Source organism: Dipteris shenzhenensis, chromosome 4, assembly GCF_047967505.1.
Source record: "Dipteris shenzhenensis isolate YYH24624 ecotype China chromosome 4, Dip_SZ_1.0, whole genome shotgun sequence".
NCBI classification, from domain to species: domain Eukaryota; kingdom Viridiplantae; phylum Streptophyta; class Polypodiopsida; order Gleicheniales; family Dipteridaceae; genus Dipteris; species Dipteris shenzhenensis.
In genome coordinates this window covers 38,216,991-38,223,193 of record NC_141599.1, presented here as the reverse complement: position 1 = coordinate 38,223,193, position 6,203 = coordinate 38,216,991, and the positions used below count along the sequence as shown (strand labels likewise).

General features: G+C 40.1%; 1 pseudogene; it reads right to left on the bottom strand.

Annotated features, from left to right (window-relative positions):
* Positions 1–4,096: 4,096 nt before the first annotated feature.
* On the bottom strand, positions 4,097–5,666 carry LOC147902821 (uncharacterized; annotated as a pseudogene).
* Between the last annotated feature and the right edge of the window lie 537 nt (positions 5,667–6,203).

Genomic DNA, 6,203 nt, shown 5'->3' with positions numbered 1-6,203 from the left:
TAGAAGACAGTTTCTTTTGAAGTTCCTGCTGAAGAAGATGCACCACCATTTCTCTGCTCTTCAGAAATTAGAAGAGCAATCAGCTCCTCAAAATCAGGAAATTTTTCACGGACGGCAATGGATGTCCGGAACTATGCATAATCCTTTCCTAGACCATTCAAGGTCACAGAAACCAAATCATCATCATCCACTGGCGACCCAATGGAAGCAAGTGCATCTGCAATTTTCTTCACTTTCATGTGGTAGTCATTTATGCTCAAATTTTCTCTCTGCACATTGTGCAACTCTTGTTTGAGTTGCATTTTCCTGGCTTGCGTATTTGTGCTGTACATTTTTGCCAAAGTATCCCATGCCTCCTTTGGCGTACTTGCATCCTGAATATGCACAATCATGGAGTCCGAAATACTGATAGACAGCTAGTACATAACTTTCCTCGCTCTCTTCTGCCATCCTTTGAATGCCTGCATTTCCTGTTGACTGGGAACATTAGGAAGAACAGGTTCTTCTTCATTTCCTGTAATGAATTCCCAATAGCCTTTTCCCATCAAGAAATTTGTCATTCTAAACTTCCATGCTTGGAAGTTGTTCTTGTCAAGCTTTTCAGTGACAATCTGTGAAAGAGAATCGCCATTACAGAACATTGCAAAATATTCTGTCACTGCAAAAAACACAGCTTTTGCCTCACACGGGCAGATCTGCAAAACTGACGAAAGTGGTATTTCACCACACAGTCACTTCCTAGTGACGATTTTGCATCAACAGGCAACAGGCATGAATCTGCAACTCCCAATATCTCTGCACACAGGCATACAATGCAATTTCTGCGGCACCTTTCCACCGACTAGCCGCGTAGTGGTTGCACAGCAAAAAACAGGGCCTTTTTTAGAGTGCCTACGAAGAACTTCCGCCTTCAAAACGGGCCCCGAAATGGCCTCAAATCAAAAAAATAAAGTCACTAAGGGCTTCGCCCTTGCCCGCAGCATATACTGCGCTCTCACCACACCGCGAAGGGCATCTCAATCTGAGACAGTGCACTCTTGCACTTCCGGCTGTGCTACCTGCAGAGATTTGCTCCCAAACTCGAAAAAGAAAGCAACACTGGTCCTCTTACCAGGACACTGTGAACTTGGTTTGCTTTCTTGAGCTCCTTACCACGAACAAGGCTCTGATACCATGTGCAGATAGTGGGAGAGAGGGAAGGAGTCTCACTTGAGGCTTTCTCACAATCACAATGGGGGAATACACACAAAGGTGGAGGCTGAAAACAGTTTTTCTCTTCTTAGTTGTGTAAGCCAAAAGAACACTAGTACAAAGAAATAGAAGAACCCTATATGTGGGTCTCAAACTAAACTCAACTAACTAAGGTGGCATACTAACTGAGCCACGAACTAGTGTAGATAAGGATAGCTGTCATCCAGCTATTATTCGTGGGCAGTGTACCAACCGCATCTCCAGCTAACAAGTCGGTGACATAAATGCACAACAGTCACCCTGGCATATCGCGAGTGGAGCTCGATATCTCAACATATAAATCATGCCTTCATGTTTTGCACAATTCATCCATCTAAAATGAGCAGTTTTATGCAGTGTATACAAACACAACAAATATTCAAGTAAATGTCCCGTTTCATGCGGTGTATACAAACACAATAAATATTTAAGAATCCTTTTCTGTTGTACCAAGGATGAATGTATGAGGAAATTGCTTCGGCCACTCCAAAGATGAGTATGCAAGGACCATTTGAGATGTCCACAAAGCCAGGGCGAACAACTGGGTAGCCAGAAGTACCGAACGATCAAAAATACAATGAGCATAAGCCACACATGTATGACAAGAGGCAAGCTTGTGTGGATTAGACATAGCTTACATAATCATAGCGAGAATGAAATAACAACCTCATAGCGGAAGTACCGAATGACCAAAAATACAATGAGCATAAGCCACGCACATAAGACAAGGGGCAAGCTTGTGTGGATTAGACACAGCTTACATAATCATAGCGGGAATGAAATAACAACCTCTTCGCGTCCAGAAGTACTGAACAACCAAAAATACAATGAGCATAATCCACACACGTATGACAAGAGAAAAGCTTGTGTGGATTAGACACAGGTTACATAATCATAGCGGGAATGAAATAACAACCTCTTCGCATCCGAAAGTACCGAACAATCGAAAATACAATGAGCATCCAAGATTACAAAGAACATCTGAAAGTAACCAAGAAAATGGGCATTTGATAACGATGATCACATCCAAATGAGTACTCAATAGTAATCCATATGTGCCATGTCCAAACGAGTACTTATAAATAATCCATATGTGCCTGTCCAAACGAGTACTCAAGAAGTAATCCATATGTGTTCATAAATATTGTCACCTTAAAGACCTTAAACCTTGCTATGCCCAAACAAGTATGCAATAAGTAATCCATAGATGCCATGTTGAAACAAGTACTCAATAAGTAATCCGTACATGTTTATCGTGAAAGCCAAATAAGTATGTGTCACATCCAAATGAGTACTCAATAATTAATCCATATGTGCCATGTCCAAACGAGTACTCAATAAGTAATCCATATGTGTTCATTTGAAAGACGTTGAACCTTGCCACGTCCAGACGAGTACGCAATATGACTACGTCAAAACGAGTACTCAATAAGTCAGCCATATGTGTTCATTGTGAAAGACATATACGTATACCTGACCACATAAAGGGTGTAATAAAAGGGCAAAATAAGAGTATGCCTTGCTTGAAGATTAAACATGAACCAATAAGTAAATACATACCGTAAGTCATCAATAAGTTAATCGACAAAGAAGGAACAAACCGCTGGTCTAGCAAGACCTTGCATACACTCATAAATATAGATGATTAGAAAAAAGAAAGCAGATAAACTCATCTTGTAGGTATGCAATGTGAATTCAGTCCATTGAATTATATCCGGGTACCTATGCAAACCTGCATATACTCGGAGACACAACTGAGTGTTATGAAAGAGAACATATGAGTTCAGCCTCGAAACAAACGAGTGCCTTGAAAATGACATGGAAACACATGAGAAGCGCCTTCGCATATGTGAAGTAACGCATCCAAGAAGTAATCATATCAAAGCTAAATAGAAAAGAAACATTGAAAGAAAATATTTTAGCATGTTAACAACATAAAACATTTGGCAAGTCCTTTTCTTCCATAGAATGGACCAGCTTATTGAGATATGGTGCCATGAGCACATGAATTAGAGGCTAAGGTATGGTATAGGAAAGAATTAAAGTAGCCACCCTAGTATGTGGACTATAGATGTGAGGATGGATTGAGGACATCCACAAGGAGAGATGTGGATTAGAGGCTCCCACATGTGTTGACTATTCTAAGGGCTCTCTTTATATAAGAAGCCTATCATGTATTGTTGAGGAGAGAAATGCACATACACTCAAGATTTTGTTTATAAGTCCAAGCCAATCTATCTTGGAACCTAATTGACTTGAGGTACATGTCATGAACACTCTCTTCATTATGTTTCCACATAGGTTCCATCCACCTTAGCGCGCTCCATATATCCTGAGGCACACATGTTTTCTCATGGTATCAAAGCTCCCTTGCCTTCCGCTAAGGCATTGCGATCCATATGTGAGAGTATGAGAGAGTGTGATAGTTTGAGAGATCGAGAGTTCTTTCACTTTAGATGAGTGATAGAATTTCCTTCCATTTGAAAAGTTTCCATCCATATTTTCGTTCATTGCTTGAGTGCTTATGATAGTTTCAAGTGAGAAAGAGAGAGAGAGATTTCATTCTTGTAAGCGAGAGATTGTATCGAAATTCTTCTTGTGGAAGAATTCTTGTTCCTTCCATTCCTTGTACTCTAAGAGAGAGAGATAGGGAGAGATCATACATTTCACGAGAGACTTTTAGATGTTCTAGATTGAGAGATTCATAATCTTCTAAGCTCCAATGGCGAGCTCCTACTGCATACAACTAGCAAGTAAGGCTGCCTATCTACTTGCAAGCTCCTAAGGTGGCCTATCAAGCTGCAGCATCTACAAGCAGCTTCAAGCAGGATAAGGTAACCCATAGTGCTCCACAGCTCCAACAGCGTCAAAGCTCCTCAAAGACAGAAACACACGACAGTTTCAGAACCGGTGACTCCCACAAATCTGCAACCACAAGCGGCAACAAACTCTACTAAGGCTCTTAAGCCAGTCACCAACCAATAGGTTCCGCGCTGTCAGCAGCTCCTCGTAGCCTATGTGAGCAGCGGCCCTCTAAGGCACCATCCTCTGTTCCTCTGGACAGCCGACAATAGGCAGCAAGTCCATCTCCAAGGCACCTGGCCTTTTGTAACTCTGTAGCTCCCAGTGCTCCAACACTTCTAGTCTCCAGCGAAGAGCTTTCTCACACCATCCAACGGTCCTGATCCTGCAACAACGTCCAAAACAGTCGATGAACACTCCGACCTCCATCCAAAGCTACACCGACAAGCCAAGCTACTCTCCACCAATGACATGATCAATGACACCTCCTAGCTTCAGCTGAGATGCTCCATTTGCAAGGCTCTAGAGCTTCAGCCACCAACCAGCTCTAACAAAATGCAACCACAATGGCCAATAGTATGTATAGCTCCATACCTCAACCTTCACATCTCGTGCCATCCCATCTACCTGATGATCTTTTATTGCATTGTGGACTTGCTTCCACACATTGTATTTTATTCTAGATACATATTGTGATTGTCTACCCTGTTTTCTTCTTGTATTTTGTGGATGTGAAAAAAACCTTAGGGCCTTTACTCCACCAATGGATGGCTTGATAGGTACCTCTTTACCATTTGTAGATTTCTTAAGATCTTTTGTTATATGAACATCTCCACCATGTAGACCAATTTGTGATAATACCACTTCCAATGATTGTATTGCCTCTTTTCTTTTCACCTCAACCCAAAGTTTCCAAGCAAATCCAATATATAGAAAAACAAGTTTCTCAATAACTCTACACAATGCATGTAATGTGAAAATGTGAACATTGCATAATGGAATATCAAGAACTGCTTTAAAATTTGGATCTTCCTTGTCCCTATTGGGTGCTCTTCTCCACCATTTGGAATCAAAGACATTGGCTGGTTGTTTACAATACAAGCAAGGAGATTTGGAGTTACCCCCTTTACTAATATTGTACATACACTTCAATGTCTTAAGATCACCTGCAATATGCCATTCTACTTGGAAATCACCTTTGCCTAGAACATGAAGATGACCCCCTAAAATTTGACTCCTTATAGTTGATGGTATATCTGTCTAGTGAAAAACCCAATTAAGTGTTTCATGGTCCTCTGTCTTCACCTGCCATTACAATAGAGGATATGGTAGAAGTTTATTAAAAAATATACGTGTATATTCAACAAATACTAACACCAAAATAAGAAAATCCATACCTCAAATGATCCCAACCACCATACATGTTTTTCTGATTGGATGCTAAAGTACTTTGAACTGGTCTTTGTGATTGATGGATCAAGTGCCCAATTCATCAACGTGATAGTCACTCTTTCTATCTTCTTTTTCTTTACAATTTCACATTCGTCAAGCTTAACAACAAACTTAAAAACTCCTTTACATTCCTCAAGTGTGATGTTATAAAACTCCTCCATTCTTCTCTGTAATTGTTGTAGCTCCACAAAAATATTATTCAAAGGATCATATATAGTCCTTCCCTTGGCCCCTTCATATACATTTTCGATATGTAAATATTGTCCAATGAAGTCATCTATTTCCTGATTTAGAAGACCTCTTTGGTGCCACACTACTGCTGGAGTGGGTAACGATACACGTTTTATCCGTTGATCTTTGAGAGTAGAAGAAACGATGTTAAAGATTGAAGCATATCATTTTCTACTCACCCCACTCATATCAAGAGCTTCTTGAATTTTTTCGACATCAACTCTACTTTTTGATATAAACTTTTTGACAGCATCACGTTTCACCCTTTTGAACTTTGTTTCATCTATCAAGCTCTTCACGACAACTTTAGAGACTAAACCTTTTATTTGCTTCACTGGAACAAGATTGGAATTTTCATTTACTTCACCGAGCCTTAAAATTTCCCTGCAACAAGAAAGAAACACATCTACAATTATACATTTTTAAATATATATAACTTCTCTACAATGAGACACTTATAACTCACATTTAAAAGTTCATTGATTTAA